The sequence below is a fragment of the Dama dama genome, chromosome 27 (assembly GCF_033118175.1).
Source record: "Dama dama isolate Ldn47 chromosome 27, ASM3311817v1, whole genome shotgun sequence".
Taxonomy (NCBI): domain Eukaryota; kingdom Metazoa; phylum Chordata; class Mammalia; order Artiodactyla; family Cervidae; genus Dama; species Dama dama.
This window is the reverse complement of record NC_083707.1, coordinates 50,284,939-50,302,331: the sequence shown is the minus strand read 5'-3', so window position 1 is coordinate 50,302,331 and position 17,393 is coordinate 50,284,939. Positions and strand designations below refer to the sequence as shown.

The window sequence follows — 17,393 nt, the reverse complement described above, 5'->3', positions numbered from 1 at the left end:
AGCACCAGAGGGGTGGGGGGTGGGTCTGAGCTTGCTGTCACCTGCAGGGACTGACCCCTCTGCTGACTGCCCAAACTGTCTGCGAGACTGTTCTGGTAACTCAGCAGATGGCATCACTGACTCAATTGGCATGAGTTTGAGCAAACTTCTGGAGATGGTGAAGGACAGGGAAGCTTGGCAAGCTGCAGTCCATGGGGTCGCAAAGAGTCAGACGCGACTGAGCGACTGAGCTGAAGGGCCCATCTCCACCACCTCCCTACCACCTAGTACGATACAACTGAAGCGAGTCTTTGGTGAAATTCAGCTGACTGGTTAACATTTCTCGGCTGGCCTGCAAACACAGTCACATGAATAGTGCCGACAGCCCAGGAAGGCCCCAGCTTGGCCCCCTGACACCGAGGCCAGCACCTTGTTTTCCAGGAGGCTGTTTCGAACACAGGCAGCCAGGGTCCTCCATGAAACAGGGATCTCAGGACCCTTAAGGCACCCAACTCCTGGGCCCGGGGATTCACCCTTCCTCACACAGGAGGCGTGACCTCAACAATCTTTCCAACTGATCACTGATCTTGAACACCGTTCAGTACCCCCATGAAGAATCATTTCTCAAATATCCTATGCTAATTAGCCCCCGGGGATAGACACCAGGTATGCCTGGGATGCTGGGTAACTATCTCTAGAATGTTGGTTCCTGATTAGGGTATCTCAAATATTAGGCACTTAGCACGGGCAGGTGGACTGGAGTTAAACTGTGTCCACACTCCTGCTGCAACTTTTATATGGAAATATTTGAGAGTAAGCTATCACACAGACACCCCTGTGCATCAGGCTCTGGGGGTAGGGTGGGGGGCTGGCCATCCTATGGCAGAGATCCGGAGGGAGCTATTCTGGGTAAGGCAGCCCCGGAGCCGGGGCTTGGAGGTGGCAGAGCTCAAACAGGTTCAGGGAATTCTAAGTTCTACTCAGTGGGATCCACAGGCTACTCAATAAACTGGGGAGGGGAGGTACCAAGGGAAAAAGGGGTTGAGGGGCGTTACGGTCATGTAAGTTCAGCAGTTGTTTTTAGTCTTTATACAGGGTCATTGGGAACGATACTGTATGGGACCAGGGCTCCCTGGAGGCTCAGATGGTCAAGAATCTGCCTGCAGTGCAGAAGACTTGGGTTCGTTCCCTGGGTCGGGAGGATCCCCTGGAGGACGGAATGGCTACCCACTCCAGTATTCTTGCCTGGAGAATCCCATGGGCAGAGGAGCCTGGTGGGCTACAGTCCATGGGGTTGCAGAGTTGGACACGACTAAGTGACTAATGCTTTCTTTCAAAATGTATGGGGACTCACTGAGAAGGTCTGTGGCATTTTTCAAGTTACTCAGTCTATGGAACCATTTTTCTACAGAGCATCTTAAGGGACTATATTCCAAGGAAGATAATGCAAGAAACACGGTATAAAAATACAGGGGCTAGAGGTGAATTATACCAGCTGGGAAATACCATGCTGTTGATTGGAGAGAAAAAAGAAATTTACTTACTAGGCTAAGGCTTAAGATACTAAATTAATGGCTCTTTTCCTGAGGATGGAGGGAAAACAAACTGATGTGTCCGTGGAGGTGGAGAGAAATTTCTTCGTAAACCCCTCACAGTGAGCTGCTGTGGAGGCAGCAGGCAAGACCAAGGAAGATGAGTAGAGTGGAGAAGTGCCTGGTGACCAAGCAACTATAGGAAAAGGTGAGAAACAACAGTCCTGGGCTTGAATTCCAGGAAAAGACCCTGATGCTGAGAAAGACTGAAGGCAGGAGGAGAAGGGGAAGACAGAGGATGAGATGGTTGGATGGCATCACTGACTTGATGGACATGAGTTTGAGTAAACTCCAACTTGGTGTTGGTGATGGACAGCGAAGTCTGGCGTGCTGCAGCCCGTGGGGTCGCAAAGAATCGGACACAACTGAGGGACTGAACTGAACTGAATTCCTATTAGGTGTCAGCTTGCAGAGCCTTGATGAATAAAAGTTAATGCCATGAAACAGCAAATAGGATCTCCAGGAAATCAGGGGGGAAGCCCAAGGGTGGACAATAGCGAAGGGTGTGTCCTATTCCCAAGACAGAGAGGCTGAAACTAACCCTGCCTCCAGGAAGACAGCTCTGTGGACACCTGCCCACAAGAGGATGGCCTGAAGAAAGGGAGAGAAGGGATGCCACGTGGAAGGGCAGAAGTGACTGAGAACAAACAACTTCTGGAGGAGAGAGCTGCAGGGGTTTCGGAGGAGGTGACGAATCAAGATTCCTTACACCAGCTCCACACTCCAGGCACACTAGCACAGAACGGATCGGTCCACTCCACCTCAAATATTTTATTTCATACCATCAAACATGAACAATGTCAAGTTTGAACTATCATGTAATGAATAAGTTTATGGGGGAAAAAAACACTGATTAGGACCAAATACTACATATTCTTTAAAAATTTCTAACTGGTTTGAAATGACTTTCCCAAAGTGAACTAGTGTTTCTTGTTCAATCATAATCTCCTTTTCCAAAGAGGACCTGTGTCACTAAAATCAATCAGGAAAAAATATTTATGGATAATTCTGCATTATCCATAAACACACAATGTATTTAGGATACATTATTATATATTATTCAGGATGCCTTTGGCTGCAAGTAATGAGAAACTTATCTCAAAGTGGCTTAAACAGTAAGCACATCTGTTGTTTCACAAGACTGAAAGGCACAGCATGACACAGACCCCAGCCTTTGCCTGAGATTCTTCCAGCTTCGTGCTCCCACTGGAGCGGGGAGGAGGCTCCCGCAGCGCTGATCTTCACAGTTACAAACAAGGATGTCCATAGGCAAAGGGACCAACTCACATCCCCCTGTAGCTTTTTCTTTTTTTTTTTAATTGGAGGAAATTCTTATCAGAAGCTCCCAGCAAGCTCTCTCATGGCCTATTTGGGGTCATGTGTACATCCTAAGCTGATCATAAGCCAGAAAGATGAATGTCCTTAAGCAAATCAGACCACTCTTGGAGCTAAGGATTGGTCAGTTTCTCCTGAGATGCCTGGCTGAGGAGGTGCAGAGGGTACCTGAATAAACTGGGATTCTATTGGATAGAAGGCAAGGCATAAATGGGTGCTGCGTAGACAATCAGCAACACCAACTACAAAGACCAGAAGCCAATCACTACAGGAGACAAAGCTATAAGTCACAAAATACACCTTTAAAACATTTAGGGTATGATTGAGGAAACACACAGATGCATATACATGGAAAATAATAATATACAAGGCGATATATTTAAGCACCAAATACAATACCTTCTACTAGACAGAATCCAAGACAGATTCATCCTAAACCAAACTGTGTTCTATTAGAAACCAAGTCATAAAGAGACTGGGTTGTTTTGAGAGTGAAGATATTACATAATTAATGTCATAATCGGCTTTGCACTCCTTAGAAAAAGGTGTGCCGTTTTGAGTTCATAATAAAATACACAGATTAAAATCCAAGGCTATTTTCATGAACATATTCTTTGAAATGACTTAGGATAATGCTTCACAGGAAAGCAGAAAATAATGAGTAAAATATCTGTGGAGAGTTACCCATGCTGAGACTCTGCAGATAAGCCCTTTAGAAACACACTCATAGACGTAGGCTTCCTTGACATACATCTCGGCTTAGAAGTGAAGACAGATGGGTTTTTGGAAAAACTGTTCTATGTACAGATCAGTGAAATGAGAATTAGTGAAATTCTGCTATAATGGCTAATTAGGATTAATTAGCTAATGTTCTCAAAGCACAGAGCAAGGATGAAACGTAGTATAAGGTTGAAGTGTGCTGTGGTAGAGGCTGAATAATAATTCTGTTCAAGAAACCTTCACCCAATAGGGAGACTGGGACTGATACATACACATTATTGATAACTATGTAAAATAGATAACTAATGAGAACCTGGTATATAGCACAGGGAACTCTATTCAGTGTTCTGTGGCGACCAAAATGGGAAGGAAATCCAAAAAAGAGGGGATATATGTATTTTTGTTGTTCAATAGCTCAGTCATGTCCGACTCTTTGTGACCCCATGGACCGCGGCACGCCAGGCCTCCCTGTCCATCACCAACTCCCGGGGTTTACTCAAACTCATGTCCACTGAGTCGGTGATACCATCCAACCATCTCGTCCTCTGTTGTCCCCTTCTCCTCTTGCCCTCAATCTTTCCCAGTATCACAGTCTTTTCAAATGAGTCAGATCTTTGCATCAGGTGGCCAAAGTATTGTAGCTTCAGCATCAGTCCTTCCAATGAATATTCAGGATTGATTTCCTTTAGGATAGACTGGTTTGATCTCCTTGCTGTCCAAGGAACTCTCAAGAGTCTTCTCCAACACCACAGTTCAAAAGCATCAATTCTTTGACGCTCAGTCTTCTTTACAGCTCAACTCTCACATCCATACATGACTACTGGATGTACTGGATGACTAGACCTTTGTTGGCAAAGTAATGTCTCTGCTTTTTAATATGCTGTCTAGGTTGGTCAGAGCTTTTCTTCCAAGGAGCAAACGACTTTTAATTTCATGGCTGCCGTCACCATCTGCAGTGATTTTGGAGCCCAAGAAAATAAAGTCTGTCACTGTTTCCATTGTCTCCCCATCTATTTGCCATGAAGTGATGTGTGTAAACATATAGCTGATTCACTTTGCAGCACAGTAGAGACTAACACAACATTGCAAAGCAACTACATGCCAAAAAAATTTTTAGAAAACAAACAAAAAATTCACCCAAATAATATATGTAGATACTCTGCTGCAGGAGGTAACTCTTACAGTGTGCTAGACTGAATGGCCCACTTCCAAAGAAGAGAGTATACAAAGGGGAAAAGAGTAGCTTTCTATGGCAGAAGAAACCGTAGGAAACACCTCCTCAATCACCGTTAACATCATCAGTGCTGTCTGTGAATGCCCTGCACCTCAAGATGATGTGACAAGAAGGCCACTTCACCTCTGCAGGGTTCTTTCCAAAAACCTATAACCCTAACCTGATCGTGAGAAGAACGTCAGATAAACCCAGACTGGGGGACAGGACACTGAACCAGTACTCCTCAAGACTGCCAAGGTCATGAACAAACATGGGATGATGGAGAAGTTATCACAGACCAGAGGAGACTGGAAAGACAAAACAACTAAGTGTGCTGCCTTACTCTAGACTAGCTCAAGACTAGAAGACAGAGGACATTAATGGATGGAAAAGCTGGTGAAATGCAAATAAAGTGTGGCACTTAGTTAAAAATAAATAAATAAAAGAAGAAGAAGAGAACTCAGGGCATGAATGATGAAGATAAAGGTGTGTGGAAACTTTTAAAACAAAAACCATCCATAAATTGAGAACACAATAACTGCAAGTTTATTTATGTCTCTTTCAAAAGATAAGAGTAATTTATTTTGGGCCTGTTTTCGAAGTTCAGGGAAGGATTTTTTTTCTTGGCTAGGCCATTCTTCATTGTAGAAAGGAAACTCCGGAATCATTTAATGTGTGACAAAGCAGAAACTCGGACAAATCAAGATGAACTAGTAAGAAGACCGGTAACCGTGTTAGTGAGTAAAACAGAGGGGCATGATTTCCTTGAGATTCTTCTTCTCATGTAAGGGATCTGACCAAGTTGTAAATTGCTGGAAGGCAGGAGCTATTTCTTACTCATTTTTATAACCTTCACAGTGCCTGGCACACAGTAGATATTTAATATTAAATTCAGTTGACTCGATTTAGATCAAGTTTCAGAGTCTAACATTTCTCAGGGTTTTGGCTGTGAGGGGAGGGAGTCTTAAAGGATGAATGACAAAGGATGAATTTTCAAATACACAGGGGCTGAAAAACTTGTTTTACAGCCCCAAGCCCAACTATTGTATTGTTTTGGTTTTCCACTAGCTCAGCTTCTTCAAGGAGCCATAGTGATGGCTTTGACAGACCAAGTTCCCTAATGTCACACTGCTTTTATACATTTTCAGACCTCTAACCACTTCATATCTCACTTACCCTTTACCTATAATCTTGAGATAGAGACACCACATTAATCCCAATTTTCAGTTGAGGACTTTGCAGCCCAGAGAAACTAAGTGTATACGCAGAGCTGACTATGATGAATTCCCCAGGAAAACTGAGGTATGCCTTCTTTATCAAGCACACGCACTAGGCCAGCAGTCCCCAACCTGTTTGGCACCAGGGATCAGTTTCGTGGAAGAAAATTTTTCCACAAATCAGGGTGGCGGGGGGTGGGGGTGGTGATTTAGGGATGATTCTCATAAGGAGCATGCCACCTACATGATCCCTTGCACTCACAGTTCACAGTAGGCTTGCACCCAAATGAGAATCTAATGCCACTGCTGATGAGATGGTAATTCTGATCAGCAGAATTATGGAGTTCAAGTGGTAATGCAAGTGATGGGGAGCACCTGTAAATACAGATGAAGCTTCACTCACTCACCAGCCACTCACATCCTGCTGTGAAGCTCAGTTCCTAACAGACCATGGGCCTGAACCGGTCCTGCACTGGGCTGTGGCCCAGGCGTTGGGGAGCCCCTCCTACACATCTCTCCCAAACACATCACCCTGTGTCCTGTGGGTGCCTCCTGGCCCAACACATTCTCATGTCTTCTTTCTGACTGAGTTTAAGGCCAATTTGACATAGTCTATTAAGAAAGCAGATCATTAAAAGGTCTAAATAAGACTTGTATCTCACCACCTGGAGCTTTCTAGGCAATTCAATGCATCCTTTGGCATGAAAAACCAGAAACCTATGTTTTCACCTAGCAGGACTCCCTGGGACCACTGGTCTAGAAGGAAAATGAGGACAGGGTCATGATTTTTGCACAGGTGAATGTCCTCCAAGATTGACTGTGAGTTGTGGACGGCAGTGTTCCCAGCTGGTAAGATCAAATCTGCCCCTGCAACAAACCACTTCCAGTATATGACACCCCTTTCCAAGGGATGCTTCCCCTGGACCTGTGACCATACAAACTGCTTGGTAACTGTTAGTAAACAAAAATTCCAATCTAGTCCAGAAGACCTCTGCCCTCTGGATCAAAATATGTTTTTGGTGAGGATGAGTGGGAATTGACTTAGACAGGGAAATGAGGAAACTTTTGGGGATAACAGGACTATCCTGTATCTTGATTGTGGTGATGGTTATATGGGTGGACATAGTCAGTAAACTGGGCTTAATGATCCCTGGGTCAGGAAGATCCCCTGGAGAAGGGCATGGCAACCCATTCCAATATCCTTGCCTGGAAAATCCCATGGACAGGGGAGCCTAGCAGGCTACAGTTCATAGGGTCACAAAGAGTTGGACACAACTGAAGTGACTTAGCACATTCATTAAACTAAACACTTGATATCTGTGTAAAATCTTCCTAAATGTTAAAATGTAATAATAATGACATCTGAAATTGAACACGTTAAGATTTATTCTAAACTGGGACGAGTGCTTTGGGACTATTATTCCATATTCTGAATGTGTGTGCATGCTCAGTCACTCAGTTGTGTCTGACTCTTTGCCATTCTATTTCTATTAATGTAGCTTGAGTTTGATTTCACTTTTATTTTTTTGTAAGCAGCGTCATCACACTCTTGCCATTTATGGAATTTGTGGCTAATGATAACTGCCAAGTCTCTCTTCCTTTCAGGCATGAGTTGCTACCTAGCAGTGTATCCCAATCTGACTTTATGTAACTGATGCCTATTTGGTTAGATATGTAGAAAGCAGCATGCACCTTCAGGGCTAATTGATGGTATTTAAGGAATTCTTTGAACTTGGGTGTGTGGAGAAAGACTGTAAAGGCTGGGCTTGGAATAAGGTCTGGAGATCACAAGGGACATTTTTCCCTCACTATGTTCAGCTGCCCCTTCACAGACAGGTTCTCCCAAAAGAGTCATGTAAGGAATTCATGAAGTGCTCAGGGAAGTAAACCTAGATTGAGCTATTCCAAGAAGATTAACCAGAGACAGAACAGGTCAAAGTGTCAGAATATCAAGCAGAAGCAAACCTGGGGTCAGGTAGAGTGCTCCTAGCCCAGGAGCTAAGAGCAGAGTTTGGGGCATCAGAGCTACCAGGATGTGAATTCCAGCTCCATCCCTTACTGACCACGTGACCTTGGACCAGAAGTCGTTTACTCCCACTGTGTCTCAGATCACCCCATCCCATGAAATGGGCATAACAGTAACATCTCTCCCAGAGAGGGGCTTCCCTGGAGGCTCAGACAGTAATGAATCCACCTGCAATGCAGGAGACTCAGGTTCAATCCCCAGGTCTACCTGGCTACCCACGGCTACCCACTCCAGTTTTCTTGCCTGGAGAATTCCACGGACAGAGGAGCCTGGCGGACTACAGTCCACAGGGGCACACAGAGTTGGACAGGACTGAGGGACTAACACTTTCACTTTCTCCCACAGAGTTGTTCTGAGAGTTAAATTGGCAAATGTGTGTAAAGCCCCAGAAGGTGCCCAGCAGTCAGCAGGACCTCATTTTAAGTTATTGTTATGATTTACAGCATTACTCCATCTTCTGAAATATCTCCTTTGTTTATCTAAGTTCTACTTATTCCTTCAAGAGCTACCTGTAGACCCATTTAGATAAACAAAAAAAGGTATTCAGAAAGGAGCACTGCTTGGTAGTGATTCAAGCTTAAAAGAAAGAGAGACTTGGCAGTTTCCATTAGCCACAAATTCCGTAAATGGCAAGAGTATAATGAAGTTGCTGCTTAAAAAGAAAAAAGTAAATGCAATCTCAGGCCACATTAATAGAAGTAGAAAGTATAAACCATGGAAATAAAAGCACTTGCCACTCTTTAAATCATTAGCATATTCAATTTCAGATAGCTTGATTGTTCTTAAGTGTTTAGGTAGAATTTATACAGCACTTAAGTATATAACAAGTCCTCATGACTATGTCCACCTATATAACCATCACCCCAAGCAAGAAACAGAATGTTTCTTCCCCCTAGAAAATTTCCTCTCAGCCCCTTCCAGGCAATTACCACCCACTCCTGATAAAGGCAAACACTGTTCTAATTTCTATCACAGATTATTAGTCTTATCTGTTCCTGAACTTCACATCAATAATTTAGGAAGTACTCTTTTTTTCTGGTTTTTCCCTCCACTCACTATTTTGTTTTTGAGACTCTGTTGTGTATATCAGTATTTCACTCTTTTTTATTGCTGAGTATTATTCCCTTTTCAATGATCATGACACAATTTATTCATTCATTCCCTGTTGATGAGCTCTTGGGTTGATTCCAGTTTGGGACTATTATGAATAAAGCTGCCACAAACATTCTCATATAAGACTTTTATGTTTTCATTTCTCCTCTGTAAAGATCTATTGATAAGAGTGAAATAGCTGGGCCATAGATGTATTTTGACTTTATAACAACTTACAAACAGTTCTCCAAGTTGATTATATCATTTAACACACCCAGCAGTATTGTGCAAGCATCTCAGTTGCTCCATTTTCTTCCCAACATTTGATATTCCCAGCTTTTCTGATTTTTGTTATTCTAGCAATCATGAATAGCATCTCATTTAATTTGCATTTCCCTTATGACAAATGATGCAAGCTCTTCACTGGGTTTTGCATATCTTATTCTGTTCAAATCTGTTGTGCATGTTTTTCATTGGGTTATTTGTCTCATTATTGATTTATAGGAGTTGTTTATTACACTTTAACTAAGTCTTATTTATATGGGCTTCCTAGGTGGCACAGTGGAAAAGAATCTGCCTGCCAATGCAGGAGACGTGGGTTTGACTTCTCGGTCAGGAATATCCCCTGGAGAAGGAAATGGCAACCCTCTACAGTATCCTTACCTGGAAAAGCCCACGGCCAGAGGTCACAAAGAGTCAGACATGATGCAACAAATAAGCAAGCACACACTTATTTATATGTGTTGTAAATAGTTCTTCCCAGTCATAAGAGAGTCTGCTCATTTTATTAATATTTCTTGTATATTATTTATAATAAATAATAATACATTATTTCTTATATATTATTTCTAATAGTATTTCTTATAATAATATTAATAATATTTCTTCAGGAACAAAAATATCCAATTTTGATGAAGTTCAATATATCCTTTTTTTTTCCTTTTATGGTTTTCTTGTGTCTCAATCTCTGACTAATCACAATTCTTAATCTCCTGCATTGTCTTCTCGAAGTTTTATGTCTCACTTTCACATTAAGTCTATGATCTAACATTAGTTTCAATGTGTACAGTGGAGTCAGGGTCAAGGTTCCTTTTCTTTAGAGACAGAGACCCATTGTTTTCTGGGCTTCCCCAATGGCTCCGTGGCTAAAGGATCCAGCTGCAAGGCAGGACACACAGGGGACACAGTTTGATCCCTGGTCAGGTTGATCCCCTGGAGAAGGAAATGGCAACCCACTCCACTAATCTTGCCTGGGAAATCTCATGGACAGGGGAGCCTGGCAGACTACAGTCCAAAGGGTCACAAAGAGTCAGACACGACTGACAGCTAAGCACACGCACAAACACTCATTTTTTTCCAACACCATCTGTTAAACAGCCCTTTTGACTTGACTTTGCCTCTTTGTAAAAAAAAAATCAATTAATTGTAGACATGTGCGTCTATTTCTAGACTCTATTCTGCTTCATTGATCTATGTTTTTCCTATGTCAGAATTACACTATCTTTGATACTATAGCTTTATAGTAAATCTTGAAATCAGATGGAGTCCTCCAACTTTGTCCTTCTTTTTCACTATTGCTTAGCATTTTCATATAAATTTAGATTGGCCTATCAGTTTCTTTGAATGAGTCAGCTAAGGTTTTGCTTGAGATTGTTTTATTCTACAGATCAATTTGAGAGGAATGAATACAGATGTCATTATTATAGTTAGATAGTTACAACAAAGTAGCATACATCTTCTATGGAGCTCACACTGTGAGTACTACCCTTGCTCATCTTTACAATGACCCCAGGAAGCTTATTTAGTCTAATTTCACAAATGAAGGGCCCTCTGCCGAGAAAAACTGATAAAACATCTGCTCAAGTTTATACAGCTAGTAAGTAAGGAGGCTGAGATTTCAGCTTAAGTAAGTCTGATCTTAAATCTCAGGTGCTTTTCACCAATCTATTGCATGCAGGAAACGGCATGCAACCAGAGGAAGTACCAAGAGCATGCAAATCATATGAAAGACCCTGGAACAGAAAATGCAAGGGATCAATTTGATGCAAAATAAGAAACAAACAGTAATTACTCAAAACAAACAGTAATTACTCTGATAAGCAATTACTTATCAGAGAGGTAGCAAAGTTGATGGTTAAGTGCACAGACTATGGAGTCAGACTGCCTGGGTTCCAGTCCTATCTATCTCTGTCACTTACTTGCTGTGTGACCTTAGGTAAGTTCCTTAACCTCTCTGTCTCAATTTCTTCATTTATAAAATAGGGATAAAAGTTGTGTTAGCCCCAGGACTAAGTAAGGACCCACACCAATCAGTGTCTGGCACATGGCAGATGCTATGTCAACATCAACAGGTAAAAAGAATGAGATGGAAGGGGCCGTCTCCTGAGACAGTGCAGGCATACACTGGAGATATTGCAGGTTCAGTTCCAGACCACGGCAATAAAGTGAACATTGCAAAAAAAAAAATAGTGAACATTGCAATAAAGTATCTATTTTTCTTTTGGTTTCTCAGTGCATACAAAAGTTACACTTACACTATACTGTAGCCTACAAAGTGTGCAGTATCATTATGACTAAAAAAAGACAATGTAAACACCCTAATTAAAAAATACTTTATTGCCAAGAATGCTATCCATCATTTGACAATGCAGGATTGTCACAAACCTTCAATCTGTAAAAACTGCAATATCAGCAAAGTGCAATAAAGGGTAATAAAATGAGGTATGCCTAGAAATTCTGACTCTCTGAAAAGTGTTCCCAAAATTTCTGAATTGCCATCAATTTATGTAGTTGCAGAAAACTTGAATGTACCTGCATTTGATGAAAAGTTGCACTACCCAGTTTCTAGGGTTCCTTTTTTGAGTTCTAAGATCCAGGGATTCTAAGTCAGCTCCTTCCAAAGTTAGGAACTGAACAAAAAGCATGACAATCCTCTCCTCTCATCTAATCAGCTCTTCTCCCTTCACTCCATCAACAAATTCCCAGCTTGCTTGGAGACAAAAGCCTCTATAACTGGTATGAGGAAATCTGTATCAGCCTGTGCCCTCCATCACACAAAGGAGACAGAAAATAGAAAGAAAACAACAGAAAAGTAGAAAAATAAAATGAAAAGAAAAGAAAGCAAGAGGAGGAGTTACAGCGAGTTTGCTCCCAACATGAGCTGGTTGCTTTCTCTGGTGTGGCCTTGACTCTCTTACTGAGGTTTTTCAAAGTCCATGACGAGGGGGAAAGGCATTATTCTAACTCAGAGCAAGTGAGTATTCTGGCCCTCAGTTTCTCTTCTAGCTCTGGCCTTCATAGATTTGCACAATATTTGTCTAAAATTCCTTGCCCCTTGAGTGCTCCCTGATCCAAATGAGAAATCAAACAGTTTCCCTGTGGAAGGAGCCACTGGCCTGTCTTGAACCCTTTTCTGGGCCTTTCTTTTTTATTGTCTCCAACCTCTGTGGGCCTCTAGCATTTTCCCGTTTCTTCCTCATGACAGGCAGGATCTGCAAGCCTTAAAAACCCTCTCCTTCCTAAGTCCTTTGCCCATCTCTGCTTACCTTTTGTCCACTTGGCTTCATCTGAAAATGAGCTGCTTTAATTCGCCTCTCACCAGTGTGGTGTCAAGAGGCCACGCTTGTCCTTCTCCGTGGAGGAGACTCCAGCTCAGCCTCTCACGAGATGCTCATTCGGAGCCCTGTGGCTCTGGAGTCAAACCCTCTCTCCCGAGTTTAACCACAGGCTCGGAAATCTCCATGAAATCAGGAATGCAGGGCCAGAAGGAGGTCAACTGTCAGAAATACTCGCGCTCTGAGCCAAGCACTGCCTTTTGCTTGCTGTGTCACCTTGAGCAATCCACTCGATCTTTCCGAGCCTCCTTCCTCCTCTGTTAGGGAAAAATGATGATCGTAAGACCTCTCACCTGTGCTTTACGCGTCTGATGCATCAAACAGATGCTGCAAACAGGGCAAGAAAATTGCCTTGCAAACCATAAAAGCGCTAAACAAATAGAAGGCCTGTGTAATGAGGGTGCCCCTTGGCCACACGAGAGGAGTAAACTAGCAACGATGCGTGTTCCAGAGTAACCACCGAGTGCGGTCACCGAGGTCGGCATGCTACAACTTCACCCCTTTCACTGGGTCTTCAGTTTTACCGGGCCTTAAGAGAAACATCTTAAGCCAACATGGCCAAATATAGCCGTTGGGAGCCTCTACAAAAGGTGGGATTAAGACAAGGATGTAGAATCAAAAGGTGGGAAAAGCCTTGGTTCCGGTTTTTGCGGTATTATTAATAAGCTGTGGGATTCTCTCTCTAACTCTAGTTCCACTGAAGAGGGCTGCTGTGAGAGAGAGTGAGAAACGATTGACTAAGTTACCGACACAGTGGAGGATGTTATTATGAGGATGTAACTGATGCCTCCACGAGGAACCAGAGACCCCTTTTCCCATATGCTCAGCCGAATCCAAAGCCGGCAGAGGTCAAGCCTGTTACTGTGCCAACAAGCATTTTCACTTTTAAGAAGAAGAGGCCAATCAAGAGAAAAGCCCTTATTGCAACTTCTAGGGTCAAGGAGAACAGGTTCATTAAAGCACAAAATAAAGCTGGGGTGGAGGTGGGGGGTGCGTGGGGTGAATTGGGAGGTTGGGATTGACAGACATACTCTACTGATACTGTTCCCAGGTGGCGCCAGTGGTAAAGAATCCACCTGCCAACGCAGGAGACGCAAGAGACGTGCGTTCGATCCCTGGGTCGGGAAGATCCCCTGAAGTAGGAAATGGCAATGCACTCCAGTATTCCTGCCTGGAGAATTCCATGGACGGAGGAGTCTGGCGGGCTATATCCCATGGGGTCGCAAGGAGTCAGACACGACCGAGTGCACACGCACACATAAAATAGGGAACACAAGAGAACCCACTGCATAGCCCAGGGGAACACTCAATGCCCCGTGGGGACCTAAACTGGAAGGAAATTCAAAAAGAAGGGATGTTATGTATACACACAGCGGATTCACTTTGCTGTACGGCAGAAGCTAACACAACACTGTAAACCAACTATACGCCAATAAAAATTAATTAAAATAAAATAAAAAGCACAAAATATACACTGTGTGGTCACTTCCCTGCATACGTTACTGGCTTGTCAAGGAAAGGGACTAACCTTCCCTGGGGCGCCGTGAGCTTCGTGCTTCGGGGGCTATATAATTATCACCCAAACAGAACAGCTCTGAGAGTAAAAGGAAACATACTACATAACAATTACAGGAGGATGAGAAACTGTACTGAGACTATCACTGGTCAACCAGAATGCATGGTCCCCCCATCTCTGCACAGCTCATAACATGGTCTCGAAGAACTCCAAGGACAATAGGATCACTAACCCACACTAGCCTTTTCGCATATGGCATAACATTATTATTCCACTCCAGTGATAAACCTCTGTTTATCTTTCAGCTCTAATTTTAGCACAGCAGAAAAGCCCATTCATTGCTATTGACAAAATTTCCTCTTGAATCTGCATGTGGGGCTCTGAGCTGGATGATGGCTCCACAGGGTTGCCAATGGGCCCTCACCTATCCACCTCCTGGGCAGTAAAGATCCAAGTGGGCACCGTGGAAGAGCTTCAGCCGCTGATGAGCACCCTGCCCTTATTCCTGTCCTATGTGATGCTCAGGTCTGTGAAGGAATGAATGAGCTCAAATCCCCCTCCAAAGTGAAAGCCACCATCAGGGCTGGCTAACACATTCCTGCTGTCCCCTCCACTGGCTGTGAATAGCAAGTTTTTACACCACTAACTGAAATTCTACTTAAAGATGCATATGTTTGCATCTTAACCTCAAGACCAAGGTCGTTGTAAAGCTCCTAACAAATGTTGTAGTCTAAGAACTATTCTTTCATCATGACTGGTCACCATGCCCTGGGCATTAGGGTAGACAGATTATAAGCTGGATATGTGGAATAGAGGAGAAAACACTGAAAAAAAGGACATAAGTCTGGCTTTGCCACTTCTTGATCAAATTTGTAACAATGTATTGACCAGAGACATATTAGTACATTTTTTGTTACCTGAATGTTATTGACTGAAGAGTTTAAATATGCACTTATATAACAAATCATCAGCCACAGGCATTAGTTTCAGCAAAAATCCCCCCCTCCACCCAATCAATAATGTGTTAACATCATTGGACTTCTATTTCCTTCTTTCTGCAAGGGAGCAATCTTACTCAGTGTTATCTTAGGATATTGCCATGAAAATTAAAATGTAATAATGCATCTGAAAGCTCTCTGAAAAAATAAACAGCTCTACAAATACATTGGCAATGCAAATTTGCAGGTGAGAGGACAACCATACAGAACAATAGAAGCTCCAGCTGGGAATTCTGTTCATTGCAATCTGAACTCCAGTATCCTATTCTCTCAATGCAGTTAAGAGCTAACAAAAAAGCTTGCTCAGGAACTAGGAATGTGGTTGGTGGATGGACAGAAAGAAACAGAGAGAGGGACCATTTTCTAGACATAAACAATTGGAGAAGTACATATTTGAGCATATTTAAATTTGAACCATAATTCAAATTCAAATAAAAGGCTTTGGACATACCATTATCATGACATGAAGAGTTCATATTTTTCTAACATCTAACAAGCTAACTTTTAGGCCATATTTCCAAGTTTTTTCCTCTATTTATAAATATCTATCTGAACTGAGTTTGGGTTAGACGCATAAAATAATCTTTTTTTCTATTATTTTTTTTAACTTAACTTATTTTAATTGGAGGCTAATTACTTTACAATATTGTAGTGGTTTTTGCCATACATTGACATGAATCCTCCATGGGTATACACGTATCCCCCATCCTGGACCCCCCTCCTTCCCCATCCCATCCCTCAGGGTCATCCCAGTGCTCCGGCCCGGAACACCCTGTCTCATGCCTCAAACCTGAACCGGCGATCTATTTCACATATGGTAATATACATGTTTTAGTGCTAGAACAGACTTTTGGACTCTGTGGGAGAAGGCAACGGTGGGATGACTTGAGAGAATAGCATTGAAACATAAAGTAATCTTTAAGACCAAGGTCATGATTCCTGGAGCTACCTGCAGTCCCAGAAAAGAGCCCCTATGAGTCTGGTCTGCCAATAGGCAGAGAGAGAGGACCCATGTCCCAGGGCTGTTCCTCCCCCTAATCTTCACATTGGGCTGAATTTGTTATCCCTGAATTTTCACAAATGCCTTATGCACACTTGATAGATTTAACAGATAATTTTTCCTCGTGTCTGTGGACGGTGAGTTTTGCTTAGCAAGTGGACACATGAATGTTATTGTACTAAATGTACTAAATAGAGTCCTAATTTGGCCACCAGCATCTCCTCCCATCATTGCGTGTGCATGCTACCCTGCACACCAAGAAGTGGAGTCCGTTTCTCCCCCCTGTGAGTCTGGCTCGGCCGTGTGACTCACTCGGACCAGCAGAGGGTGATGGGAATGATGCTCACTCTGGGGCTCTGGAGCCTGGGTCTCAAGAGGACCGTCAACTGCTGCTTGCTCCCTCAGGAGCCAGCCTCTCCGTAAGAAGCCCAGCTACCCTGAGACAAGCATGCTGTGAGGAAGCCCAAGCCAGACACAGAGACGGATCACATCGGAAGAACACAAGGTGTGAGGCGTGTGAGCGAAGCCTTCTCGGACCTTCTGGCCCAACCCAACCCAGTCAGCAGCTGACAGCAGCTAAACGAGTAGTCCCATTTGATGCCGCATGAAGCAGAATCATCACCCAGCCAAGCGCTGCCCAAATCACACAATCATGAGAAATAATAAGTCACTATTGTGTGAAGACATCAAGTTTTGGGGTGGGTTTCTTGTGCTGTGTGCTCAGTCACGTCCAATTCTTTGCGACCCCATGGGCTGTAGCCCGCCAGGCTCCTCTGCCCATGGAATTTTCCAGGCAAGAGCACTACTATGGGTTGCCATTCCTTCTCCAGGGGATCTTCCCTACCCAGGGATTGAACCTGCATCTCTTGCATCTCCTGCATTGGCAAGCGGAGTCTTTACCACTGCGCCACCAGGGACGCCTACAAGGTCGGTTTGTTAGGCTGCAGTGTAACAGAAACAGCAAGGTCTCTTCATTCTCCCACAAAAAAAGAACACTCAGCAATACTTATACAAAAGACATCATCAGCCATGTGGACAGAGAACTGCAAGCCCTGTGAAGCAAACAGCTGAAATCTTGTATTCAGCAGCAG

General features: G+C 43.3%; 1 protein-coding gene across 6 annotated transcripts in view; it reads right to left on the bottom strand.

The window, feature by feature from the left end:
* Positions 1-17,393, bottom strand: part of MAPK4 (mitogen-activated protein kinase 4) — a 166,569-nt gene that overhangs the window by 125,276 nt on the left and 23,900 nt on the right. For 5 of the 6 annotated variants that reach the window (XM_061131067.1, XM_061131069.1, XM_061131070.1 and 2 more), the window contains one exon: positions 12,720-13,045. The exons of the other annotated variant lie outside the window; for it this stretch is intronic. The gene's annotated coding sequence lies outside the window, so the exon portion shown is untranslated. Of the gene's footprint in view, positions 1-12,719; positions 13,046-17,393 lie in introns of those variants that run through there. 6 annotated transcript variants of the gene reach the window in all.